The sequence below is a fragment of the Rhinichthys klamathensis genome, unplaced genomic scaffold (genome assembly GCF_029890125.1).
Source record: "Rhinichthys klamathensis goyatoka isolate OS25496 unplaced genomic scaffold, OSU_Roscu_1.1 h1tg000141l_1, whole genome shotgun sequence".
Classification (NCBI taxonomy): domain Eukaryota; kingdom Metazoa; phylum Chordata; class Actinopteri; order Cypriniformes; family Leuciscidae; genus Rhinichthys; species Rhinichthys klamathensis.
Genome location: NW_026606676.1, coordinates 59,649 through 87,054, shown reverse-complemented (window position 1 = coordinate 87,054; position 27,406 = coordinate 59,649). Strand labels below are relative to the sequence as shown.

Sequence of the window (27,406 nt, the reverse complement as noted above, 5' to 3'; positions counted from 1 at the left end):
ATGCGTCGAAACAGTTAATCAATTTGCAAAGCAATCAGTTGAAAGCTTTGAAAGGCTTTGTATCTCCCACCACTACCCTTTTGTGATTGGTAAACCTTACAATCATGCTGCTGACCCAAGATTTGAAGTTGTGAACTGGGAAAGTGGTGATGGTTTGACGACCACCCAGCTCCAGACATGGACAAAACGGCCGATTCGTTGGGCCACTCTCGAACGCTGGCCCAACCTGCTGCGGTTCTGCAGAGCAAGCCACAAAAAGTCCTCTGTTTTTGAACAAATGTATGCAGCTCTGCTGTGAGCAGAGCATCCAAAAATACCAGTAACTCGCAAATGTTCCCCTCCACGGAAATCTTTAGTAAAAGGCGAAAGATTTATGCGTGAATGAAGAGAAACTCGAGCTGTAACCATGAGACGTTGGGACAATGTGCTACCACACACATGCCACCATGCTCAGCAAGGGTAATGTCTGGTGCATGCTCCTCCCACCCAGATTTTTGTCTTTTTTGTTAAAACAATAATACAGCCATTTCCATTAGAGGAAGGAGCAAATGTAATAAGAATCTGCCCCATCACCAGATGACCGCATGTCCAGTATTAAGTGACTTCTCAACGGTTGAGCATACAGTGCCGTACCGCTCAGGGACACGGCTGTAACCACCAGTCCTCGTTAGTATAGTGGACAGTATCTCCGCCTGTCACGCGGAAGACCAGGGTTCGATTCCCCGACGGGGAGGCTTCTTCTTTATCACGGCCAGACACCTTGTATGAGCTCAAGCTCTGCCGTGGAAACTGCTGATAAAGCCAACCTGCCATTCAAGACTCACCTGAGGGTGGTTAGCTAATTCCATTTGAAAGATTTTACTTTCAAGAAAGCGTTTGCAATGGATTTGTAAAAGGTTGTTTTATGCATGTTTGGCCTGAGTTTTTGTGGCATTTCAACTGTTGCATTTTCAGTCTGACCAGCAGGGGTGGCCTTCCGAATGCGTCGAAACAGTTAATCAATTTGCAAAGCAATCAGTTGAAAGCTTTGAAAGGCTTTGTATCTCCCACCACTACCCTTTTGTGATTGGTAAACCTTACAATCATGCTGCTGACCCAAGATTTGAAGTTGTGAACTGGGAAAGTGGTGATGGTTTGACGACCACCCAGCTCCAGACATGGACAAAACGGCCGATTCGTTGGGCCACTCTCGAACGCTGGCCCAACCTGCTGCGGTTCTGCAGAGCAAGCCACAAAAAGTCCTCTGTTTTTGAACAAATGCATGCAGCTCTGCTGTGAGCAGAGCATCCAAAAATACCAGTAACTCGCAAATGTTCCCCTCCACGGAAATCTTTAGTAAAAGGCGAAAGATTTATGCGTGAATGAAGAGAAACTCGAGCTGTAACCATGAGACGTTGGGACAATGTGCTACCACACACATGCCACCATGCTCAGCAAGGGTAATGTCTGGTGCATGCTCCTCCCACCCAGATTTTTGTCTTTTTTGTTAAAACAATAATACAGCCATTTCCATTAGAGGAAGGAGCAAATGTAATAAGAATCTGCCCCATCACCAGATGACCGCATGTCCAGTATTAAGTGACTTCTCAACGGTTGAGCATACAGTGCCGTACCGCTCAGGGACACGTCTGTAACCACCAGTCTTCGTTAGTATAGTGGACAGTATCTCCGCCTGTCACGCGGAAGACCGGGGTTCGATTCCCCGATGGGGAGGCTTCTTCTTTATCACGGCCAGACACCTTGTATGAGCTCAAGCTCTGCCGTGGAAACTGCTGATAAAGCCAACCTGCCGTTCAAGACTCACCTGAGGGTGGTTAGCTAATTCCATTTGAAAGATTTTACTTTCAAGAAAGCGTTTGCAATGGATTTGTAAAAGGTTGTTTTATGCATGTTTGGCCTGAGTTTTTGTGGCATTTCAACTGTTGCATTTTCAGTCTGACCAGCAGGGGTGGCCTTCCGAGTGTGTCGAAACAGTTATTCAATTTGCAAAGCAATCAGTTGAAAGCTTTGAAAGGCTTTGTATCTCCCACCACTACCCTTTTGTGATTGGTAAACCTTACAATCATGCTGCTGACCCAAGATTTGAAGTTGTGAACTGGGAAAGTGGTGATGGTTTGACGACCACCCAGCTCCAGACATGGACAAAACGGCCGATTCGTTGGGCCACTCTCGAACGCTGGCCCAACCTGCTGCGGTTCTGCAGAGCAAGCCACAAAAAGTCCTCTGTTTTTGAACAAATGCATGCAGCTCTGCTGTGAGCAGAGCATCCAAAAATACCAGAAACTCGCAAATGTTCCCCTCCACGGAAATCTTTAGTAAAAGGCGAAAGATTTATGCGTGAATGAAGAGAAACTCGAGCTGTAACCATGAGACGTTGGGACAATGTGCTACCATACACATGCCACCATGCTCAGCAAGGGTAATGTCTGGTGCATGCTCCTCCCACCCAGATTTTTGTCTTTTTTGTTAAAACAATAATACAGCCATTTCCATTAGAGGAAGGAGCAAATGTAATAAGAATCTGCCCCATCACCAGATGACCGCATGTCCAGTATTAAGTGACTTCTCAACGGTTGTGCATACAGTGCCGTACCGCTCAGGGACACGGCTGTAACCACCAGTCCTCGTTAGTATAGTGGACAGTATCTCCGCCTGTCACGCGGAAGACCGGGGTTCGATTCCCCGACGGGAGGCTTCTTCTTTATCACGGCCAGACACCTTGTATGAGCTCAAGCTCTGCCGTGGAAACTGCTGATAAAGCCAACCTGCCGTTCAAGACTCACCTGAGGGTGGTTAGCTAATTCCATTTGAAAGATTTTACTTTCAAGAAAGCGTTTGCAATGGATTTGTAAAAGGTTGTTTTATGCATGTTTGGCCTGAGTTTTTGTGGCATTTCAACTGTTGCATTTTCAGTCTGACCAGCAGGGTTGTCCTTCCGAATGCGTCGAAACAGTTAATCAATTTGCAAAGCAATCAGTTGAAAGCTTTGAAAGGCTTTGTATCTCCCACCACTACCCTTTTGTGATTGGTAAACCTTACAATCATGCTGCTGACCCAAGATTTGAAGTTGTGAACTGGGAAAGTGGTGATGGTTTGACGACCACCCAGCTCCAGACATGGACAAAACGGCCGATTCGTTGGGCCACTCTCGAACGCTGGCCCAACCTGCTGCGGTTCTGCAGAGCAAGCCACAAAAAGTCCTCTGTTTTTGAACAAATGCATGCAGCTCTGCTGTGAGCAGAGCATCCAAAAATACCAGTAACTCGCAAATGTTCCCCTCCACGGAAATCTTTAGTAAAAGGCGAAAGATTTATGCGTGAATGAAGAGAAACTCGAGCTGTAACCATGAGACGTTGGGACAATGTGCTACCACACACATGCCACCATGCTCAGCAAGGGTAATGTCTGGTGCATGCTCCTCCCACCCAGATTTTTGTCTTTTTTGTTAAAACAATAATACAGCCATTTCCATTAGAGGAAGGAGCAAATGTAATAAGAATCTGCCCCATCACCAGATGACCGCATGTCCAGTATTAAGTGACTTCTCAACGGTTGAGCATACAGTGCCGTACCGCTCAGGGACACGTCTGTAACCACCAGTCCTCGTTAGTATAGTGGACAGTATCTCCGCCTGTCACGCGGAAGACCGGGGTTTGATTCCCCGACGGGGAGGCTTCTTCTTTATCACGGCCAGACACCTTGTATGAGCTCAAGCTCTGCCGTGGAAACTGCTGATAAAGCCAACCTGCCGTTCAAGACTCACCTGAGGGTGGTTAGCTAATTCCATTTGAAAGATTTTACTTTCAAGAAAGCGTTTGCAATGGATTTGTAAAAGGTTGTTTTATGCATGTTTGGCCTGAGTTTTTGTGGCATTTCAACTGTTGCATTTTCAGTCTGACCAGCAGGGGTGGCCTTCCGAGTGTGTCGAAACAGTTATTCAATTTGCAAAGCAATCAGTTGAAAGCTTTGAAAGGCTTTGTATCTCCCACCACTACCCTTTTGTGATTGGTAAACCTTACAATCATGCTGCTGACCCAAGATTTGAAGTTGTGAACTGGGAAAGTGGTGATGGTTTGACGACCACCCAGCTCCAGACATGGACAAAACGGCCGATTCGTTGGGCCACTCTCGAACGCTGGCCCAACCTGCTGCGGTTCTGCAGAGCAAGCCACAAAAAGTCCTCTGTTTTTGAACAAATGCATGCAGCTCTGCTGTGAGCAGAGCATCCAAAAATACCAGAAACTCGCAAATGTTCCCCTCCACGGAAATCTTTAGTAAAAGGCGAAAGATTTATGCGTGAATGAAGAGAAAATCGAGCTGTAACCATGAGACGTTGGGACAATGTGCTACCACACACATGCCACCATGCTCAGCAAGGGTAATGTCTGGTGCATGCTCCTCCCACCCAGATATTTGTCTTTTTTGTTAAAACAATAATACAGCCATTTCCATTAGAGGAAGGAGCAAATGTAATAAGAATCTGCCCCATCACCAGATGACCGCATGTCCAGTATTAAGTGACTTCTCAACGGTTGAGCATACAGTGCCGTACCGCTCAGGGACACGGCTGTAACCACCAGTCCTCGTTAGTATAGTGGACAGTATCTCCGCCTGTCACGCGGAAGACCGGGGTTCGATTCCCCGACGGGGAGGCTTCTTCTTTATCACGGCCAGACACCTTGTATGAGCTCAAGCTCTGCCGTGGAAACTGCTGATAAAGCCAACCTGCCGTTCAAGACTCACCTGAGGGTGGTTAGCTAATTCCATTTGAAAGATTTTACTTTCAAGAAAGCGTTTGCAATGGATTTGTAAAAGGTTGTTTTATGCATGTTTGGCCTGAGTTTTTGTGGCATTTCAACTGTTGCATTTTCAGTCTGACCAGCAGGGGTGGCCTTCCGAGTGTGTCGAAACAGTTATTCAATTTGCAAAGCAATCAGTTGAAAGCTTTGAAAGGCTTTGTATCTCCCACCACTACCCTTTTGTGATTGGTAAACCTTACAATCATGCTGCTGACCCAAGATTTGAAGTTGTGAACTGGGAAAGTGGTGATGGTTTGACGACCACCCAGCTCCAGACATGGACAAAACGGCCGATTCGTTGGGCCACTCTCGAACGCTGGCCCAACCTGCTGCGGTTCTGCAGAGCAAGCCACAAAAAGTCATCTGTTTTTGAACAAATGCATGCAGCTCTGCTGTGAGCAGAGCATCCAAAAATACCAGAAACTCGCAAATGTTCCCCTCCACGGAAATCTTTAGTAAAAGGCGAAAGATTTATGCGTGAATGAAGAGAAACTCGAGCTGTAACCATGAGACGTTGGGACAATGTGCTACCACACACATGCCACCATGCTCAGCAAGGGTAATGTCTGGTGCATGCTCCTCCCACCCAGATTTTTGTCTTTTTTGTTAAAACAATAATACAGCCATTTCCATTAGAGGAAGGAGCAAATGTAATAAGAATCTGCCCCATCACCAGATGACCGCATGTCCAGTATTAAGTGACTTCTCAACGGTTGAGCATACAGTGCCGTACCGCTCAGGGACACGGCTGTAACCACCAGTCCTCGTTAGTATAGTGGACAGTATCTCCGCCTGTCACGCGGAAGACCGGGGTTCGATTCCCCGACGGGGAGGCTTCTTCTTTATCACGGCCAGACACCTTGTATGAGCTCAAGCTCTGCCGTGGAAACTGCTGATAAAGCCAACCTGCCGTTCAAGACTCACCTGAGGGTGGTTAGCTAATTCCATTTGAAAGATTTTACTTTCAAGAAAGCGTTTGCAATGGATTTGTAAAAGGTTGTTTTATGCATGTTTGGCCTGAGTTTTTGTGGCATTTCAACTGTTGCATTTTCAGTCTGACCAGCAGGGTTGTCCTTCCGAATGCGTCGAAACAGTCAATCAATTTGCAAAGCAATCAGTTGAAAGCTTTGAAAGGCTTTGTATCTCCCACCACTACCCTTTTGTGATTAGTAAACCTTACAATCATGCTGCTGACCCAAGATTTGAAGTTGTGAACTGGGAAAGTGGTGATGGTTTGACGACCACCCAGCTCCAGACATGGACAAAACGGCCGATTCGTTGGGCCACTCTCGAACGCTGGCCCAACCTGCTGCGGTTCTGCAGAGCAAGCCACAAAAAGTCCTCTGTTTTTGAACAAATGCATGCAGCTCTGCTGTGAGCAGAGCATCCAAAAATACCAGTAACTCGCAAATGTTCCCCTCCACGGAAATCTTTAGTAAAAGGCGAAAGATTTATGCGTGAATGAAGAGAAACTCGAGCTGTAACCATGAGACGTTGGGACAATGTGCTACCACACACATGCCACCATGCTCAGCAAGGGTAATGTCTGGTGCATGCTCCTCCCACCCAGATTTTTGTCTTTTTTGTTAAAACAATAATACAGCCATTTCCATTAGAGGAAGGAGCAAATGTAATAAGAATCTGCCCCATCACCAGATGACCGCATGTCCAGTATTAAGTGACTTCTCAACGGTTGAGCATACAGTGCCGTACCGCTCAGGGACACGTCTGTAACCACCAGTCCTCGTTAGTATAGTGGACAGTATCTCCGCCTGCACTCAAAAAAATGATATGTTGGCTTTACTTAACTTTTTTTTGTAAACAGGTTCCACCGGTTCCACATAACTATGTTTCGTTAAACAAACATAATATGTTCATGTAACTTCAACATCATGGAATTTGGTCATTTTAAGCGACCCAATTAAACTCTGAGCTAATGAGTTAATTAAGTGAATAATTGAGTGATGATTGAGCATTATTGAAGACACCTGATGTTAACAAGCAGAATCTCTGAATGAGAAAACCGGAATGTTTAAGTCACCATTATGGAGATAAGTATTTGTTTTAGTTGGGCTCTTGACCATTAACTTATTAACTTTAGATTTTGTTTGGTTGCTGTACATGAGTTATAACAGCTGGATGAACAATAAACAAAGGTCATCTGATGGTATTGGTTGTGTTTTAACATAATCATTATTTCATAATCATTTCAATCAGAGTCACTGAACTTATATTAAACCGAATTTCTGAGTTAAGTTAACCTTATGGATAATAACAGCACTGTCATTGTAGAGCATACTATTTTTTTTTTACTTTTCAATGAAATTCAAATGATCAAATCAATAAATAAAAAAGATATTTCCTAAAAAATATTTTCAGTAGACACACACAGACATCAAGAATCAGCCTGTAAATCTCACCAATGGTGACAATTATAAAGCATGTTGTAGTGCATTCTGGGTGCCACCAATCAAAACTCATTCATGGCTCCCATCATGCATTGCTGCATGAATAAATAATGAGCTTATGATCTGTTTGTCACCATTGCTGAGATTCATATGCTGATTCTTGATGTCTGTGTGTGCCTACTCTGAATATTTTTTAGGAAGTTTCTTTTTTATTTCTTGATTTGGTCATTTGAATTTCATTGAAAAATCTAAAAATAGTATGTTCTACAATGACAGTGCTGTTATTATCCATAAGGTAAACTTAACTCAGATATTCGGTTTAATATAAGTTCAGTGACTCAGGTCAAATGATTGTGAAATAATTATTATGTTAAAACACAACCAATACCATCAGATGACCTTTGTTTGTTGTTCATCCGGCTGTTATAACTCATGTACAGCAACCAAACAAAATCTAAAGTTATTAAGTTAATGGTCAAGAGCCCAACTAAAACAAATACTTATCTCCATAATGGTGACTTAAACATTCCAGTTTTCTCCTTCAGAGATTCTGCTTGTTAACATCAGGTGTCTTCAATAATGCTCAATCATCACTCAATTATTCACTGAATTAACTTATTAGCTCAGAGTTTAATTGGGTCGCTTAAAATGACCAAATTCCATGATGTTGAAGTTACATGAACATATTATGTTTGTTTAACGAAACATAGTTATGTGGCACCGGTGGAACCTGTTAACAAAAAAAAGTTAAGTAAAGCCAACATATCATTTTTTTGAGTGTGTCACGCGGAAGACCGGGGTTCGATTCCCCGACGGGGAGGCTTCTTCTTTATCACGGCCAGACACCTTGTATGAGCTCAAGCTCTGCCGTGGAAACTGCTGATAAAGCCAACCTGCCGTTCAAGACTCACCTGAGGGTGGTTAGCTAATTCCATTTGAAAGATTTTACTTTCAAGAAAGCGTTTGCAATGGATTTGTAAAAGGTTGTTTTATGCATGTTTGGCCTGAGTTTTTGTGGCATTTCAACTGTTGCATTTTCAGTCTGACCAGCAGGGGTGGCCTTCCGAATGCGTCGAAACAGTTAATCAATTTGCAAAGCAATCAGTTGAAAGCTTTGAAAGGCTTTGTATCTCCCACCACTACCCTTTTGTGATTGGTAAACCTTACAATCATGCTGCTGACCCAAGATTTGAAGTTGTGAACTGGGAAAGTGGTGATGGTTTGACGACCACCCAGCTCCAGACATGGACAAAACGGCCGATTCGTTGGGCCACTCTCGAACGCTGGCCCAACCTGCTGCGGTTCTGCAGAGCAAGCCACAAAAAGTCCTCTGTTTTTGAACAAATGCATGCAGCTCTGCTGTGAGCAGAGCATCCAAAAATACCAGTAACTCGCAAATGTTCCTCTCCACGGAAATCTTTAGTAAAAGGCGAAAGATTTATGCGTGAATGAAGAGAAACTCGAGCTGTAACCATGAGACGTTGGGACAATGTGCTACCACACACATGCCACCATGCTCAGCAAGGGTAATGTCTGGTGCATGCTCCTCCCACCCAGATTTTTGTCTTTTTTGTTAAAACAATAATACAGCCATTTCCATTAGAGGAAGGAGCAAATGTAATAAGAATCTGCCCCATCACCAGATGACCGCATGTCCAGTATTAAGTGACTTCTCAACGGTTGAGCATACAGTGCCGTACCGCTTAGGGACACGTCTGTAACCACCAGTCCTCGTTAGTATAGTGGACAGTATCTCCGCCTGCACTCAAAAAAATGATATGTTGGCTTTACTTAACTTTTTTTTGTAAACAGGTTCCACCGGTTCCACATAACTATGTTTCGTTAAACAAACATAATATGTTCATGTAACTTCAACATCATGGAATTTGGTCATTTTAAGCGACCCAATTAAACTCTGAGCTAATGAGTTAATTAAGTGAATAATTGAGTGATGATTGAGCATTATTGAAGACACCTGATGTTAACAAGCAGAATCTCTGAATGAGAAAACCGGAATGTTTAAGTCACCATTATGGAGATAAGTATTTGTTTTAGTTGGGCTCTTGACCATTAACTTATTAACTTTAGATTTTGTTTGGTTGCTGTACATGAGTTATAACAGCTGGATGAACAATAAACAAAGGTCATCTGATGGTATTGGTTGTGTTTTAACATAATCATTATTTCATAATCATTTCAATCAGAGTCACTGAACTTATATTAAACCGAATTTCTGAGTTAAGTTAACCTTATGGATAATAACAGCACTGTCATTGTAGAGCATACTATTTTTTTTTTACTTTTCAATGAAATTCAAATGATCAAATCAATAAATAAAAAAGATATTTCCTAAAAAATATTTTCAGTAGACACACACAGACATCAAGAATCAGCCTGTAAATCTCACCAATGGTGACAATTATAAAGCATGTTGTAGTGCATTCTGGGTGCCACCAATCAAAACTCATTCATGGCTCCCATCATGCATTGCTGCATGAATAAATAATGAGCTTATGATCTGTTTGTCACCATTGCTGAGATTCATATGCTGATTCTTGATGTCTGTGTGTGCCTACTCTGAATATTTTTTAGGAAGTTTCTTTTTTATTTCTTGATTTGGTCATTTGAATTTCATTGAAAAATCTAAAAATAGTATGTTCTACAATGACAGTGCTGTTATTATCCATAAGGTAAACTTAACTCAGAGATTCGGTTTAATATAAGTTCAGTGACTCAGGTCAAATGATTGTGAAATAATTATTATGTTAAAACACAACCAATACCATCAGATGACCTTTGTTTGTTGTTCATCCGGCTGTTATAACTCATGTACAGCAACCAAACAAAATCTAAAGTTATTAAGTTAATGGTCAAGAGCCCAACTAAAACAAATACTTATCTCCATAATGGTGACTTAAACATTCCAGTTTTCTCCTTCAGAGATTCTGCTTGTTAACATCAGGTGTCTTCAATAATGCTCAATCATCACTCAATTATTCACTGAATTAACTTATTAGCTCAGAGTTTAATTGGGTCGCTTAAAATGACCAAATTCCATGATGTTGAAGTTACATGAACATATTATGTTTGTTTAACGAAACATAGTTATGTGGAACCGGTGGAACCTGTTAACAAAAAAAAGTTAAGTAAAGCCAACATATCATTTTTTTGAGTGTGTCACGCGGAAGACCGGGGTTCGATTCCCCGACGGGGAGGCTTCTTCTTTATCACGGCCAGACACCTTGTATGAGCTCAAGCTCTGCCGTGGAAACTGCTGATAAAGCCAACCTGCCGTTCAAGACTCACCTGAGGGTGGTTAGCTAATTCCATTTGAAAGATTTTACTTTCAAGAAAGCGTTTGCAATGGATTTGTAAAAGGTTGTTTTATGCATGTTTGGCCTGAGTTTTTGTGGCATTTCAACTGTTGCATTTTCAGTCTGACCAGCAGGGGTGGCCTTCCGAGTGTGTCGAAACAGTTATTCAATTTGCAAAGCAATCAGTTGAAAGCTTTGAAAGGCTTTGTATCTCCCACCACTACCCTTTTGTGATTGGTAAACCTTACAATCATGCTGCTGACCCAAGATTTGAAGTTGTGAACTGGGAAAGTGGTGATGGTTTGACGACCACCCAGCTCCAGACATGGACAAAACGGCCGATTCGTTGGGCCACTCTCGAACGCTGGCCCAACCTGCTGCGGTTCTGCAGAGCAAGCCACAAAAAGTCCTCTGTTTTTGAACAAATGCATGCAGCTCTGCTGTGAGCAGAGCATCCAAAAATACCAGTAACTCGCAAATGTTCCCCTCCACGGAAATCTTTAGTAAAAGGCGAAAGATTTATGCGTGAATGAAGAGAAACTCGAGCTGTAACCATGAGACGTTGGGACAATGTGCTACCACACACATGCCACCATGCTCAGCAAGGGTAATGTCTGGTGCATGCTCCTCCCACCCAGATTTTTGTCTTTTTTGTTAAAACAATAATACAGCCATTTCCATTAGAGGAAGGAGCAAATGTAATAAGAATCTGCCCCATCACCAGATGACCGCATGTCCAGTATTAAGTGACTTCTCAACGGTTGAGCATACAGTGCCGTACCGCTCAGGGACACGGCTGTAACCACCAGTCCTCGTTAGTATAGTGGACAGTATCTCCGCCTGTCACGCGGAAGACCGGGGTTCGATTCCCCGACGGGGAGGCTTCTTCTTTATCACGGCCAGACACCTTGTATGAGCTCAAGCTCTGCCGTGGAAACTGCTGATAAAGCCAACCTGCCGTTCAAGACTCACCTGAGGGTGGTTAGCTAATTCCATTTGAAAGATTTTACTTTCAAGAAAGCGTTTGCAATGGATTTGTAAAAGGTTGTTTTATGCATGTTTGGCCTGAGTTTTTGTGGCATTTCAACTGTTGCATTTTCAGTCTGACCAGCAGGGGTGGCCTTCCGAGTGTGTCGAAACAGTTATTCAATTTGCAAAGCAATCAGTTGAAAGCTTTGAAAGGCTTTGTATCTCCCACCACTACCCTTTTGTGATTGGTAAACCTTACAATCATGCTGCTGACCCAAGATTTGAAGTTGTGAACTGGGAAAGTGGTGATGGTTTGACGACCACCCAGCTCCAGACATGGACAAAACGGCCGATTCGTTGGGCCACTCTCGAACGCTGGCCCAACCTGCTGCGGTTCTGCAGAGCAAGCCACAAAAAGTCCTCTGTTTTTGAACAAATGCATGCAGCTCTGCTGTGAGCAGAGCATCCAAAAATACCAGAAACTCGCAAATGTTCCCCTCCACGGAAATCTTTAGTAAAAGGCGAAAGATTTATGCGTGAATGAAGAGAAACTCGAGCTGTAACCATGAGACGTTGGGACAATGTGCTACCACACACATGCCACCATGCTCAGCAAGGGTAATGTCTGGTGCATGCTCCTCCCACCCAGATTTTTGTCTTTTTTGTTAAAACAATAATACAGCCATTTCCATTAGAGGAAGGAGCAAATGTAATAAGAATCTGCCCCATCACCAGATGACCGCATGTCCAGTATTAAGTGACTTCTCAACGGTTGAGCATACAGTGCCGTACCGCTCAGGGACACGGCTGTAACCACCAGTCCTCGTTAGTATAGTGGACAGTATCTCCGCCTGTCACGCGTAAGACCGGGGTTCGATTCCCCGACGGGGAGGCTTCTTCTTTATCACGGCCAGACACCTTGTATGAGCTCAAGCTCTGCCGTGGAAACTGCTGATAAAGCCAACCTGCCGTTCAAGACTCACCTGAGGGTGGTTAGCTAATTCCATTTGAAAGATTTTACTTTCAAGAAAGCGTTTGCAATGGATTTGTAAAAGGTTGTTTTATGCATGTTTGGCCTGAGTTTTTGTGGCATTTCAACTGTTGCATTTTCAGTCTGACCAGCAGGGGTGGCCTTCCGAATGCGTCGAAACAGTTAATCAATTTGCAAAGCAATCAGTTGAAAGCTTTGAAAGGCTTTGTATCTCCCACCACTACCCTTTTGTGATTGGTAAACCTTACAATCATGCTGCTGACCCAAGATTTGAAGTTGTGAACTGGGAAAGTGGTGATGGTTTGACGACCACCCAGCTCCAGACATGGACAAAACGGCCGATTCGTTGGGCCACTCTCGTTCCCAACCTGCTGCGGTTCTGCAGAGCAAGCCACAAAAAGTCCTCTGTTTTTGAACAAATGCATGCAGCTCTGCTGTGAGCAGAGCATCCAAAAATACCAGAAACTCACAAATGTTCCCCTCCACGGAAACCTTTAGTAAAAGGCGAAAGATTTATGCGTGAATGAAGAGAAACTCGAGCTGTAACCATGAGACGTTGGGACAATGTGCTACCACACACATGCCACCATGCTCAGCAAGGGTAATGTCTGGTGCATGCTCATCCCACCCAGATTTTTGTCTTTTTTGTTAAAACAATAATACAGCCATTTCCATTAGAGGAAGGAGCAAATGTAATAAGAATCTGCCCCATCACCAGATGACCGCATGTCCAGTATTAAGTGACTTCTCAACGGTTGAGCATACAGTGCCGTACCGCTCAGGGACACGGCTGTAACCACCAGTCCTCGTTAGTATAGTGGACAGTATCTCCGCCTGTCACGCGGAAGACCGGGGTTCGATTCCCAGACGGGGAGGCTTCTTCTTTATCACGGCCAGACACCTTGTATGAGCTCAAGCTCTGCCGTGGAAACTGCTGATAAAGCCAACCTGCCGTTCAAGAGTCACCTGAGGGTGGTTAGCTAATTCCATTTGAAAGATTTTACTTTCAAGAAAGCGTTTGCAATGGATTTGTAAAAGGTTGTTTTATGCATGTTTGGCCTGAGTTTTTGTGGCATTTCAACTGTTGCATTTTCAGTCTGACCAGCAGGGGTGGCCTTCCGAATGCGTCGAAACAGTTAACCAATTTGCAAAGCAATCAGTTGAAAGCTTTGAAAGGCTTTGTATCTCCCACCACTACCTTTTTGTGATTGGTAAACCTTACAATCATGCTGCTGACCCAAGATTTGAAGTTGTGAACTGGGAAAGTGGTGATGGTTTGACGACCACCCAGCTCCAGACATGGACAAAACGGCCGATTCGTTGGGCCACTCTCGAACGCTGGCCCAACCTGCTGCGGTTCTGCAGAGCAAGCCACAAAAAGTCCTCTGTTTTTGAACAAATGTGAGCAGAGCATCCAAAAATACCAGTAACTCGCAAATGTTCCCCTCCACGGAAATCTTTAGTAAAAGGCGAAAGATTTATGCGTGAATGAAGAGAAACTCGAGCTGTAACCATGAGACGTTGGGACAATGTGCTACCACACACATGCCACCATGCTCAGCAAGGGTAATGTCTGGTGCATGCTCCTCCCACCCAGATTTTTGTCTTTTTTGTTAAAACAATAATACAGCCATTTCCATTAGAGGAAGGAGCAAATGTAATAAGAATCTGCCCCATCACCAGATGACCGCATGTCCAGTATTAAGTGACTTCTCAACGGTTGAGCATACAGTGCCGTACCGCTCAGGGACACGGCTATAACCACCAGTCCTCGTTAGTATAGTGGACAGTATCTCCGCCTGTCACGCGGAAGACCGGGGTTCGATTCCCCGACGGGGAGGCTTCTTCCTATCACGGCCAGACACCTTGTATGAGCTCAAGCTCTGCCGTGGAAACTGCTGATAAAGCCAACCTGCATTCCATTTGAAAGATTTTACTTTCAAGAAAGCGTTTGCAATGGATTTGTAAAAGGTTGTTTTATGCATGTTTGGCCTGAGTTTTTGTGGCATTTCAACTGTTGCATTTTCAGTCTGACCAGCAGGGGTGGCCTTCCGAATGCGTTGAAACAGTTAATCAATTTGCAAAGCAATCAGTTGAAAGCTTTGAAAGGCTTTGTATCTCCCACCACTACCCTTTTGTGATTGGTAAACCTTACAATCATGCTGCTGACCCAAGATTTGAAGTTGTGAACTGGGAAAGTGGTGATGGTTTGACGACCACCCCGCTCCAGACATGGACAAAACGGCCGATTCGTTGGGCCAGGCCAGGCATGTATACCTGTAGATCGGTGACTAGCCAATCAGAAGCGAGAAAAATTTGAGGGCGTGTCCCAGGTTTTATCAATATTATTCCTCACTGAAACTTCGGTTCGAATCCCAGCTGAGGTGAAAATGAAGATGTTATTTATACCTTTTGACACATTCACTAATTCATATATTTAATGGAGTATGAATCAGTAATCACTTTACTTTTGTTTTCTAATATGAAACTTGTTTCTGAAGGATACTTATTTTACTGATAAATTAATTGGTGCAATATGATATATTACCTATTGGGCTTGCCCAAAATAACAGTCCTTATTTTACTGTTAAATTAATTGGTGCAATGTGATATATTACCTATTGGGCTTGCCCAAAATAACAGTCCTTATTTTACTGATAAATTAATTGGTGCAATGTGATATATACTGTAACTTATTGTGCTTGTCCAAAATAACAGTCAAGGATTTAGGGACATTTTCAGTTAAATTATGTTTTAATAAAAAATAAACATCCAAAAGAATAAAAGTATACCTTTATAAAATATACAATTATAAAATAATACCTTTTTCATTTTAAAAGACTAATTATACCACAACACTATGTACAGTACATGTTAAGTACACAATAATGTGAACCAAGGCAATTGGATTGAATGAACCAATAAAAAAAAATGGGAATATCTCAACATGACCAAAAGAAATAATCAATCTATGAAATCAAGTGACAGTTTAAAAACACCTACTGAACAAAGGTCTATGGAAGAATAAAAAAGAAACAGGCTGAAACAGGCTACACAGTACTTTTTCAGTTAAACAAAGTTCCTACTGCCCATGTGCATGTATACAGTACAGTTATAAATATGATTGTGCCAAAAGTAACAAACTAATAAAAAGTAAGAACAATATAACAACATGCTTAAGAAATATTATATGCAAAAAAAATCTTACAGGTGAGATGCAAAGTATTTACAATTACAAAAGATTAATAGTGCTTTCCATCATCCAAATAATCATAGAGTTTTGAACGAATTGTAAAAACATTTTAACTGATAAATTATGCATATATAACAGTAAAAGTTAAGCAGACTTTTTAACATTTTACAATCATGCATGGACCCACATGGCATTCTAAAGTAAAAAAACAAAAACCAGAAAGACAAATAAGGCAAGAACAAACCACAGTGGTTTCAGCATGTAACAGATATCCATAACAAGATACAGAGTTATTTTTTTACGATACAATAATTACAATGTACACATTCAAAACCAGGAAACATGAGGGCAGTCACTTTCCCTTTTCTGCTACCCATCTCTTCCTTTCTGCCTCATAAAAGGAAGATTGACAGAACTCTCCCCAAGTCATCTCGTGAGTCATCCCCTCTGTCCGATATAGGGAAAACACTTTGGCAGGACAATATACATATTTCCCTGCCACACCAGGGAACCCAGTATGTGTATGTGGACTATCTGGGCCTTGTTTGAGGGGCTTGTGGCAGAACCTACAGAGGCGACCAGTGGGATGCTGCTCCATGGCCTTTCTCTTTCCCCGCTCCTCCATTACCTGTCTTGCCTCTGCAGAGCGCTGCTTTGCGGCCTGTAGCTCTTGATTAAAAAAAGGTGTTTCAGCAAAGTCAGCAAACGGCATTCGAGGATTGGTGAGGCCTTCCGCTGCATACATCTGGTATACCTTTGTAGAGCAGTAAAAGTACTTCACGCTCCCAGACTGATAAAAAAAATGAATGGAGGATCCATCACCAAGGTAACGTGACTTTGGCTGGCCACATGCAAGACAGTTCCGTGTCCTCTTTATAACAGGCTGTTGCTGTTGCTGCTGCTGCTGCTTCTCCACAATCTCTTTCACCATCTGTTCAATCTCACCCTTAGTTAGCGGGGACTCCTGGGGCTTATTTCTGGGTGGGTTCACTGGGGCAGGTGGGAGGGTTACCACTGGAACACTTACAGTTTCACTACCTTTTGTGAGGTGATGCCACAGCTGCTGGGTCTCCAGGAGTTTCTCTGGACTGGTGTTCAGGGATGAACTTGTGTTCGTCATCTTGGCCAGGTGTTTCACATAACGTGAGATATGCTGTTTTGTGGTGGACCGAAAAAGTAGTGCAGGATCTTGAAGGAGAGACCAGAGTAGTCGCGCTCACCAGTAGCCCTCCTCTTACTGATGAGCTCTGGCTTTTACTGGACATGAGTTAACAAAATGTGCAGCAGAACCGCAATAGAGACAGAGGCGGTTGGTGATTCTCCGTTCCTTCTCCTTAGCCGAGATGCGGATACCTCCCAGCTGCATGGGCTCAGAACTCGAGCTGGCGGAGGGAGATGGTAGTGATGCGGAGAGGGGAGCAGCGGAGGAAACGAACTCCTTTCCTCGAACTCGGCGGCGAAGGTCGAACCGTCGCTCTATGCGAATAGCGAGTTCAATCAAGGAATCCACCCTGGAAGGAACCTCCCGGGAGAGAACTTCATCTTTAACATCCACGCGGAGACCCTCCAGAAACCGGGCGAGTAAAGCCGGCTCGTTCCAGTCACAGGAAGCAGCAAGAGTGCGAAATTCTATGGAGTAATCTGTTATGGATCGATTACCTTGAGTTAGGGAAGACAAGACCCGGGAAGCTTCTTCACCGAAAACAGAACGGTCAAATACCCGAATCATTTCCTCCTTAAAGTCCTGATACTGGTTAGTGCACTCAGCCTCCGCCTCCCAGATTGCCGTTCCCCACTCTCGAGCCCATCCAGTAAGGAGAGATATCACGTAGGCGATACGAGCTCTGTTATTGGAGTAAGTGTTGGGCTGGAGAGAAAAGACAACATCACATTGAGTGAGAAACGGGCGGCATTCTGTGGGCTCACCCGCGTTACACGGTGGGTTATTGATTCGGGGTTCAGGAGATTCGGAAGCCCTGGAAGCGACCGGTGGATCGAGGCGGAGATGATTAATCTGTCTAGTGAGATCGGAGACTTGGGCGGCCAGGGTCTCAACGGCATGTCGAGCAGCAGACAATTCTTCCTCGTGTCTGCCTATCATCGCTCCCTGGATCTCGACGGCTGACTGGAAATGATCCGGAGTCGCTGGGTCCATCTTGGTCAGATTCTTCTGTTATGCTGGTAAGTGAGGACCCAAAAGCGTTTTAACAGAAACAGAATCCTTTAATGACAACACAGGGTAGTACACAGATCTTCTTCTTGAATGATAATGGAGAAAACAAACAACCCGCAGAGAGGGCGATAACAGGAACACAAAAGTCTTTCAGGTAACTTCAAAGAGCTTTAGACAGCAGAAGAGAATAGCCGAGTAGCGGCGACAGGTTGCAGGTCTCTCAGAGAAGATGCGGGTCGAAGATAGACTGTGACTACCTGATCTCTCGTAGCATCAGATGAACTGGACAGAGTAAATAACAAGATGATTAGCTGAGAACAGATTGCAATTGCCAGGCGGATGCCAACAGGACAGGACAGGACAGGACAGGACAGGACTGGACAATGTAGAAACGAGCGAGATAGTAGTTTGCTTCTTGCATGAGAAACTCAAATGAGAATCTGACAAAGAAAGCAGCAAGAACAGAGAGGGAAATAGAGACCTAATCAGAGGAGAAAGGGAACAGGTGGGAAGAGAGTGAACGAGGTAGTTAGAGGAGATAGGGAACAGCTGGGAGAGCAGAGAAAGAGAAAGTAACCTATGATGACCAGCAGAGGGAGACAGAGTAACAAGAAAGAACCGAAACCAGACACAACATGACAAGACATAACAATATGCATCCTGATAAAGTTCCCTTGGCCTTTGCAATTAAAATATCCCACATCATCACATTCCCTTCACCATACCTAGAGATTGACATGGTGTTATTTCAGTCAGCATAATAGCTGGTTTGATTTGCATTGAAAGATGATCTTATGGAAAGTACCCCATGCCAATCTCTAGGTATGGTGAAGGGAATGTGATCATGTGGGTCTATTTTAATTCCAAAGGCCAAGGGAACTTTATCAGGATGCATATTATCCTGGATCCATGAAATAACTGGCCTTTAAAAATAAAAATCTGCCTGACTCTATGGGAATTTAACATAGGGGGGGCCTGACTTATGCACCCTGTATTTTAAGGAAGAACATTTATTTATTTATGATACATTATTCATACACAAAGAAAATTGGTGTCCTTAAAGGTTGGATTTTTCCTCATTTTTCTAATTAAGGCATTAAGATCAATTTCCAAAAGATGATTTTTTATTCCTCTTTTTAGGCAACTTTAGCATGGGGGTAATAACTTATTCACACCACTGTATGTGCATGTATGTGGTTCTCACTCAGTTGGCCTGGAATTTTAGATGAAAGAGTGGGTAGCATCATCCTCCCCAATTCTTCACCTTCCTCCACTTCTATGGAAAAAGAACAAACCAAGGATTGGTATGAAAGGATGGAATTATAAATATCATCAACTGTTGTTTATTCAGGGAAAATTGACTGAGCATTAAGCTCTTTTACAGCAGTACCCCGACTCCACATTCATACGGGTGTACATTCAGAATATGATATCAAAAATATGTATATAGCAGTCACAATAAATACTGTGTGTGTGTGTGTGTGAGCACACATGCACCTACACTACCGGTCAAAAGTTTTGGAAACAGTTGTGTACATTTTTTTCCAGGATTCTTTGATGAATAGAAAGTTTAAAAGAACAGCTTTAATTTGAAATAGAAACTTTTGTGACATTATAAATGCCTTTACTGTAACTTTTGATCAATTTAATTCATCCTTCATGAATAAAAGTATTTATTTATTGTATTTTTTTCCCCCAAAAAATAACTAACAATTCTTACTGACCCCAAACTTTTGAACGGTAGTGTTTAATGTGACAAAAGCTTTCTATTTCAGATAAATACTGTTCTTTTGAACTTTCTATTCTTCAAAGAATCCTGAAATAAAAATGTAAATAACTATTTGTTCTACTGTAATACTGTAACAATAATACTATTGTTGACAATGATAATAATGAGAAATGTTTCTTGAGCATCAAATCATCAGAATCATGTGACACTGTAGACTGGAGTAATGATGCTGAAAAACCCAGCTTTGATCACAGGAATAAATTACACTCTACAATATATTCACATAGAAAACTGCTATTTTGAATTCTAATAATATTTCACAATTTTGACTGTTTTTTTTAATCAAATAAATACAGCCTTGGTGAGTAGAACAGACTTAGTAGAACAAATCTTACTGATCCAAAAATTTGTCTGTGTGAGGTTTTCTTACTCAGTTGGGCTTGGAGTTTGGATGGGGATATAGAAAGCATCATTCTCTCCAATTCTTCATCATCCTCCATTTCTGTAAAACAAAGCATAAAAGCAAAGATGCGAATCATATGTCATCCCACATTTACATATATTTTAACATGACCTTATATGTACTGTCAACAAACCTGGAGGATGAGAGGCAGATGCTGTAAGGCCAGCGGAAGCAGGTTCCGCTGAAACACTCTGAAGCTGGCTCTTTTTCTGAGTGAGGTACAGCTGCAGCCGATACATTTTGCTGCCTGGGACACACTGTTTCTGGAGGATGAATGCAGCATATCCATCTGCTCTGCTCTCCCAAACATCCCTCCAAGTCTTTTCTGCATTAATCCCAAAGCCAACCAAGTTGTCATCTTCATTCTTCACAGGTGGTGCCACTGATCTTCCAGTTAAATACTTTAGGAGGTCCTCGATTTCCTGGAAGCTTCTACTGTACTCAAGAAATGAAAGTAGGCTGTCCTTCTTGGGACCCTCCCCAGATAGCAACATTGTTTCGACCCAGATCCGGCCCACATCTGGCACTTGTGGGATGCGGATCTGGCCCACATGCAGCGTGGAATGACGGCCCTTGGGTGGCGCACTCCTGTTTGCCAGATCTGGGCCACAAGCAGGCCATAGCAATGCCACATGTCAGCCAAGAGCAAAGAAATAAACCAGAACTGGACTTTATCTGAGCCACAAAATCTGTGTATATTAAATATGGAGTCATCTCAAGCCTGTTAACAAGCAGAATCACTGAAGGAAAGAAGAGAATAGAAAAAGAGACGAGCAGAAACACAAGAACTACAACTGACTTCAGACACAGTCTTAGATGAAATCAACTGAAGAGAAAAGAAGACATTACATCTGAAGATCTCAGCAGAGGAGGAATAAACAACTCCACAAACAGCATTACCAGCTTCACTTATTACTAACCAGACTGACTTTATTTCTGTCAGACTTCTACAGAAGTTTTTATTGAGAATTAACAGAGGTTTAACTCTGTTTCATTTGAAGTCACCATAGCAGTGATTAGTGTTTCCATTAGTTGGGCTCTTAACTCTTAATATATGTTTTGTATTTTTTTGGTTTTTGTGACAGTGTGTTTAGTCAAACACATTTGCAGCAGCAAAGAAAGCTAAAGTGAAATGAGATCAGGTTATAATGGTTACCTGTTGATGGTATAATCATCATGAATTAACTTGATTCACTGATGTCTTTGGAATCTAACAATTGTGTTGATCCATTAATACACAGCATAATCCCCAGTTTTAAATTAACACTGCTCAGTGTTTATATGAGTCCACACTCAGAGAGTGTTAAATTAACACTGAAGCAGTGCTAAAGTTAATGAGATAATTAAGTGATTAATGGAAGGATAATTGAACATTATCGAAGACACCTGATGTTAACAAGCGGAATCACTGAAGGAGAAAATCGTAATTGGTATGTTACCATTGTGGAGATCAGTGTTTGCTTTAGTTGGGCTGTTGACCCTTTAAGCTATTAACTCTAGATTTTGTTTGGCTGCTGTACATGAGTTATAACAGCCAGATGAACAAAGAGAAAAGGTGATATGATGGTGTTGGTTGTGTTTGAACATTATCATTATTTCACAATCATTTGACCTGAATCACTGAACACATATAGAGCCCAGTTACTGAGTTACATTTACTTTATTGATTATAGCAGCACTATCCTTGAAAAGCATAATATTTGTAGCTTTTACAATGTAATCCAAATAATTTCTCAAAACTTAATCTCATACAAAACTTTTTTTTCTTTTTTTTTTACACAGACATCAAGAATCAGCCTGTGAATCTCAACAATGGTGACAATTATAAAGCATTTTGCAGTGTATTCTAGATTTCACCAATCAAATCTCATTCATGGCTCCCATCATGCATTGCTGCATGAATAAATAATGAGCTTATGTTCAGAGGTGATCTGTTTGTCACCACTGTTGAGATTCATACGCTAATTCTTGATGTCTGTATGTGCCTACCTGAAATATTTTCTAGAAGGTTTTTTTTTTTTTTTTTGTAATTGATTTGATCATTTGGACTTAATTGAAAAGGCTAAAAAAATGCATACTCTACAAGGACAGTGCTGTTATAATCCATAAGGTAAATTTAACTCTGAAATTATGCTCCCAATGAGTTAAGTGATTCAGGCCAACTATTGATTATGTTAAAACACAACCAACACCATCATATCATCTTTTCTCTTTGTTCATCTGGCAGGTACAGCAGCCAAACAAAATCTAAAGTTAATGAATTAAGGGTCAACAGCCCAACTTAAGCAAACACTGATCTCCATAATGGTAACATACCAATTACGATTTTCTCCTTCAGTGATTCTGCGTTAACATCAGGTGTCTTCAATAATGCTCAATTATCACTCAATGAATCACTTAACGATCTCATTGACTTTAGCACTGCTTCAGTGTTCATTTAACACTCTCTGAGTGTGGACTCATATAAACACTGAGCAGAGTTAATTTAAAACTGGGATTATGCTGTGTATTAATAGATCAACACAATTGTTAGATTCCAAAGACATCAGTGAATCAAGTTAATTCTTGATGATTATAAAACCATCAACAGGTAACCATTATAACCGGATCTCATTTCACTTTAGCTTTCTTTGCTGCTGCAAATGTGTTTGACTAAACACAGTGTCACAGCAGCCAAAAAAAGACAAAATACATTTTAAGAGTTAAGAGGCCAACTAATGGAAACACTAATCACTGTTATGGTGACTTCAAATGAAACAGAGTTAAACCTCTGTTAATTCTCAATAAAAACTTCTGTAGAAGTCTGAAAGAAATAAAGTCAGTCTGGTTAGTAATAAGTGAAGCTGGTAATGCTGTTTGTGGAGTTGTTTATTCCTCCTCTGCTGAGATCTTCACAGATTTAATGTCTTCTTTTATCTTCAAGTGATTTCATCTAAGACTGTGTCTGAAGTCAGTTCTTGTTTTTCTGCTAGTCTCTTTTTCTGTTCTCTTCTTTCCTTCAGTGATTCTGCTTGTTAACAGGCTTATTAAGGCTGCAATTACTTAATATTTAATATACACAGATTTTGTGGCTCAGATAAGGTCCAGTTCTGGTTTATTTCTTTGCTCTTGGCTGACATGTGGCATTGCTATGGCCTACTTGTGGCCCAGATCTGGCAAACAGGAGTGGGCCACCCAAGGGCCGTCATTCCACGCTGCATGTGGGCCAGATCCGCATCCCACAAGTGCCAGATGTGGGCCGGATCTGGGCCGAAACAATGTTGCTATCTGGGTCTGGTTTAAACTGTCCGGCTCTCTCCTCCTCCTCAACCTTCTTAGTCAAGAATATGGTATAGCCTACATCATTCTCTAGTAGCCACCGGAATGACTTGCCTTTGTACTTTCCAAACTGAAGCACATACTCTCCCAGCACCTCTTTTCTGTCTGACACATCTCCTCCTCTCATGAAGACAACAGAGCGGGCATTCTCCTTTACCTTGTCTTCCCTTTGAGGGTCTGATTTGTCCTGGAGATTGGGGTTGTCTTTGATCCTCTTGGCTTCATCTGAGGGATCTTGTCTCAGATATCCAGTCGGTCCTTTCCTGAAGCACACTTTGATCTTGCCTGGGAAGATTTTTTATTTTTTTATTTTTTTATTTATTTAGTTTATTTAATAGGGACCATGCGTATTCATGAACATTGTTGTAGAAAACTACACCATGTAAATACGCCAGAATTAGTAAACAGATACTAGTTTTCATCTGCAGTCCCTAGGCCGGTAGCAAAAACAAATAAATAAAATAACAACAGTCATACAGCATTCATTCACTATAACAACATACACAAATAAAAATACATTGATATTACAGACAGCGTATAGATAAAAACAAGATGTACATAAAAACACAAACATTATACAATCACCACTGTACTACAATTAATTTTAACCACGATAGTTTATGGCTTATATAAGTATGATAGTTAAATATGAGTGCATCTCTGGTTCTCTATGAGCCACTTTTTCAAGTGAGTTTTGAAGGTGTCAAAAGTAGGACACTCTCGTATCGAAAGGGGCAAATTATTCCATAGTTTACCACCTATTATTGATAATACATTTTGTCCAAAGGTGGTACGTCTAAATGGTATCATGCAGTCCCCTTTTGCAGAGGCCCGTGTACTACCTCCACATGCAAGTTTTTGAAAGAAGACATGCAGCGGAGGCGGAGCAAGATTGTTTAACACTTTATAAACCAGACAAACATACTTGAAATTTTTTAGATTGTCGAAACTTAGAAAATTATGTCTCGCTAGGATATCACAATGGTGAAATGACAAAGCTTTTTTATCAAAAATTTTTATGGCTTTCTTAAAAAGAGATTTAATATTTTTAAGCGTAGATATACTAGTTAATGACCAATTTAAAAAACAGTACTCAATATGAGAAAAAATCATAGTATATAAGAACAACTTCGCAGCTTTGGTATTAAGGAATGGCCTAACTTGTTTAAAATTCTGCAAACTGTATTTAACTTTATTTGCCACCTTTTTTACATGACATTTAAAGGTTAAAGTGGAGTCATAAATAACTCCTAAATACTTAAATTCATTAACAATGTCAAGCTCCTATCACTTTCACCTTCATCCTGCTGTGCTATACATATACATTCACAAAGAGCTGATTAGTGTTTATGGTCTGTTGCATTAACACACTTAATTAATTAACACACTTCTATTCTGATTTAAATTATCTTATTTCTTAATAAATAAAACAACAATTAAATGAACCATTTTATTATGAAATACAAATTCATATTAATTGCACAATATCCTCTTTTACACTATTATTGTGTTTATTTATCTATTTTATCATAATAAAATGTTATTCATATAATATATCATTAAATTGCACATTTTTTAGTACGTTTTTTTTTTGTAATTTAAATGTAATATATTTGTGTGTACTATATATTACATTAAAAGTACTACATCACACTGCACTGTTATCATATATATTTTAAACATTTTATTTGAGTGCATAGTAAGAAATCAATGATGAAACATTCACCTTTACAAACAAAGATAACTTAACTTACTCTTATAAAATAACAGCTGTATTTAACGTTACAACGAGGAGTTTGGTTGCTACTGGGTTTCTTAACGTCACAAACAATTCAACACAATTAACAATACGATAACATGATAATATACATGCAATTTAAACGATAAAATATATGAATAATAATGTATATGCGGTCACCTGAGGTAAAATCTGTCTGAAGGTGTAGAATGTAAATATTTGTTGTAAAAAAACAAAACAATTTGCTAACAATTCGGTAAAATCTGTCTGAAGGTAATTTAGACTGTAAATATTTGTTGAAAAAACCCAAAACAATTTGCTGACAATTCGGTAAACAAATATCTCCGATCGTGAAACGGGTCTCCCCTCCTCCTCCACCGCGAATGATTGACAGATGACACTACGCTTCTTAAATTCCCCGCCACGGAAAAACGAAACAGCGCCATGAAGTCTAAGTGTGGCCAAAAGTATATTGCATCCGTAGTGTTAAGCACTACCATAGAGAATGAATGGGAAAAGTTAAGGGAAGTTAAGCTTAGCCATTTTCGGCTCCCGCGCGGAAGACCGGGGTTCGATTCCCCGACGGGGAGGCTTCTTCTTTATCACGGCCAGACACCTTGTATGAGCTCAAGCTCTGTCGTGGAAACTGCTGATAAAGCCAACCTGCCGTTCAAGACTCACCTGAGGGTGGTAAGCTAATTCCATTTGAAAGATTTTACTTTCAAGAAAGCGTTTGCAATGGATTTGTAAAAGGTTGTTTTATGCATGTTTGGCCTGAGTTTTTGTGGCATTTCAACTGTTGCATTTTCAGTCTGACCAGCAGGGGTGGCCTTCCGAATGCGTCGAAACAGTTAATCAATTTGCAAAGCAATCAGTTGAAAGCTTTGAAAGGCTTTGTATCTCCCACCACTACCCTTTTGTGATTGGTAAACCTTACAATCATGCTGCTGACCCAAGATTTGAAGTTGTGAACTGGGAAAGTGGTGATGGTTTGACGACCACCCAGCTCCAGACATGGACAAAACGGCCGATTCGTTGGGCCACTCTCGAACGCTGGCCCAACCTGCTGCGGTTCTGCAGAGCAAGCCACAAAAAGTCCTCTGTTTTTGAACAAACACATGCAGCTCTGCTGTGAGCAGAGCATCCAAAAATACCAGCAACTCGCAAAGGCTCCCCGCCACGGAAATCTTTAGTAAAAGGCGAAAGATTTATGCGTGAATGAAGAGAAACTCGAGCTGTAACCATGAGACGTTGGGACAATGTGCTACCACACACATGCCACCATGCTCAGCAAGGGTAATGTCTGGTGCATGCTCCTCCCACCCAGATTTTTGTCTTTTTTGTTAAAACAATAATACAGCCATTTCCATTAGAGGAAGGAGCAAATGTAATAAGAATCTGCCCCAACACCAGATGACCGGCAAACCCTGGCTGCGTTCCAGTCCCACTTTTAGACACGCACTTGCGAACTTCCCTAAGCACTTCTCCTCGGGGGAATCCCTGCGGCCATTTTGAAGTGCGTTCCACTTCGTGAAGTGGACGAGGGAAGTTTATATGGACAGACACTTGTTCCCTCGATTTTGACAGAGGGAGCGAGTCTACTTCATATGTTCACTTCAGGCAGCTCCATATACCACAATGCAACACAATTGTGACGTCACCGCATATCTTGTCTAATCACCACCACCACAAACAACTCTGATATGTTAATTATATATATTTTTAATTTAAAACAACCCAAACACACCTATATACATTTGGATGCTGCATTAAACAAATTCTTAAAGGAAAAAACAAATTAAATAATAAATCAACTCCATGTCTGATTCCAAGTGATCAAGGGCTTAGGACGTTCCAATTCAGCCAATTCAGTTTCTGCCAGTAGTGGGCACTCGTGCAACGTAAGCAATGACATACATCCGAGTGAACGAGGCGGAGGGAAGTTAGCGAGAGAAGGGCATGACAATTTTGGACTGGAACGCAGCCCATATGTAGTCTGAGCAGTGTTGATTTAACACTAGGGATTTTGCTGTGTATAGCATTTGTAAAGATATTGTCAATGAGTGTTGCACTATGAGGGGTAATTCTACTAGGTCTAGAGATAGATGGGAAGAGGCTCATACTATACAAAGCATTCACAAATTCATCAGTGGCATAACCCTTACGAAACAAAAATATATTGCCGTATATTTGAAAATATCATGTGATATATTAGGCAATATATTTCCATATATGGGATTTAATATTTAATTTTCCAATATATTGCAATATATGCATTTACATTTACATTTACATTTAGTCATTTAGCAGA

General features: G+C 41.4%; 17 non-coding genes across 17 annotated transcripts; 4 read left to right on the top strand and 13 right to left on the bottom strand.

Annotated features, from left to right (window-relative positions):
• Positions 1-285: 285 nt before the first annotated feature.
• On the bottom strand, positions 286-400 carry LOC130090092 (U5 spliceosomal RNA). The gene has a single exon (XR_008807683.1). It is a non-coding gene; the product is annotated as a U5 spliceosomal RNA (small nuclear RNA).
• Positions 401-1,265: 865 nt separating this feature from the next.
• On the bottom strand, positions 1,266-1,380 carry LOC130090091 (U5 spliceosomal RNA). The gene has a single exon (XR_008807682.1). It is a non-coding gene; the product is annotated as a U5 spliceosomal RNA (small nuclear RNA).
• Positions 1,381-2,245: 865 nt separating this feature from the next.
• Positions 2,246-2,360, bottom strand: LOC130090095 (U5 spliceosomal RNA). Its single transcript, XR_008807686.1, has one exon. It is a non-coding gene; the product is annotated as a U5 spliceosomal RNA (small nuclear RNA).
• An 864-nt stretch (positions 2,361-3,224) lies between these two features.
• On the bottom strand, positions 3,225-3,339 carry LOC130090090 (U5 spliceosomal RNA). The gene has a single exon (XR_008807681.1). It is a non-coding gene; the product is annotated as a U5 spliceosomal RNA (small nuclear RNA).
• Positions 3,340-4,204: 865 nt separating this feature from the next.
• On the bottom strand, positions 4,205-4,319 carry LOC130090039 (U5 spliceosomal RNA). The gene has a single exon (XR_008807632.1). It is a non-coding gene; the product is annotated as a U5 spliceosomal RNA (small nuclear RNA).
• A 261-nt stretch (positions 4,320-4,580) lies between these two features.
• On the top strand, positions 4,581-4,652 carry trnad-guc (transfer RNA aspartic acid (anticodon GUC)). The gene has a single exon. It is a non-coding gene; the product is annotated as a tRNA-Asp (tRNA).
• Positions 4,653-5,184: 532 nt separating this feature from the next.
• Positions 5,185-5,299, bottom strand: LOC130090083 (U5 spliceosomal RNA). Its single transcript, XR_008807675.1, has one exon. It is a non-coding gene; the product is annotated as a U5 spliceosomal RNA (small nuclear RNA).
• A 261-nt stretch (positions 5,300-5,560) lies between these two features.
• Positions 5,561-5,632, top strand: trnad-guc (transfer RNA aspartic acid (anticodon GUC)). The gene has a single exon. It is a non-coding gene; the product is annotated as a tRNA-Asp (tRNA).
• A 532-nt stretch (positions 5,633-6,164) lies between these two features.
• LOC130090088 (U5 spliceosomal RNA) lies at positions 6,165-6,279 on the bottom strand. The gene has a single exon (XR_008807680.1). It is a non-coding gene; the product is annotated as a U5 spliceosomal RNA (small nuclear RNA).
• Positions 6,280-8,559: 2,280 nt separating this feature from the next.
• Positions 8,560-8,674, bottom strand: LOC130090060 (U5 spliceosomal RNA). The gene has a single exon (XR_008807653.1). It is a non-coding gene; the product is annotated as a U5 spliceosomal RNA (small nuclear RNA).
• A 2,280-nt stretch (positions 8,675-10,954) lies between these two features.
• On the bottom strand, positions 10,955-11,069 carry LOC130090087 (U5 spliceosomal RNA). Its single transcript, XR_008807679.1, has one exon. It is a non-coding gene; the product is annotated as a U5 spliceosomal RNA (small nuclear RNA).
• Positions 11,070-11,330: 261 nt separating this feature from the next.
• trnad-guc (transfer RNA aspartic acid (anticodon GUC)) lies at positions 11,331-11,402 on the top strand. Its single transcript has one exon. It is a non-coding gene; the product is annotated as a tRNA-Asp (tRNA).
• A 532-nt stretch (positions 11,403-11,934) lies between these two features.
• On the bottom strand, positions 11,935-12,049 carry LOC130090072 (U5 spliceosomal RNA). Its single transcript, XR_008807664.1, has one exon. It is a non-coding gene; the product is annotated as a U5 spliceosomal RNA (small nuclear RNA).
• Positions 12,050-12,908: 859 nt separating this feature from the next.
• On the bottom strand, positions 12,909-13,024 carry LOC130090032 (U5 spliceosomal RNA). Its single transcript, XR_008807626.1, has one exon. It is a non-coding gene; the product is annotated as a U5 spliceosomal RNA (small nuclear RNA).
• An 849-nt stretch (positions 13,025-13,873) lies between these two features.
• Positions 13,874-13,988, bottom strand: LOC130090051 (U5 spliceosomal RNA). Its single transcript, XR_008807644.1, has one exon. It is a non-coding gene; the product is annotated as a U5 spliceosomal RNA (small nuclear RNA).
• A 261-nt stretch (positions 13,989-14,249) lies between these two features.
• On the top strand, positions 14,250-14,321 carry trnad-guc (transfer RNA aspartic acid (anticodon GUC)). Its single transcript has one exon. It is a non-coding gene; the product is annotated as a tRNA-Asp (tRNA).
• Positions 14,322-26,217: 11,896 nt separating this feature from the next.
• On the bottom strand, positions 26,218-26,333 carry LOC130090048 (U5 spliceosomal RNA). Its single transcript, XR_008807641.1, has one exon. It is a non-coding gene; the product is annotated as a U5 spliceosomal RNA (small nuclear RNA).
• Between the last annotated feature and the right edge of the window lie 1,073 nt (positions 26,334-27,406).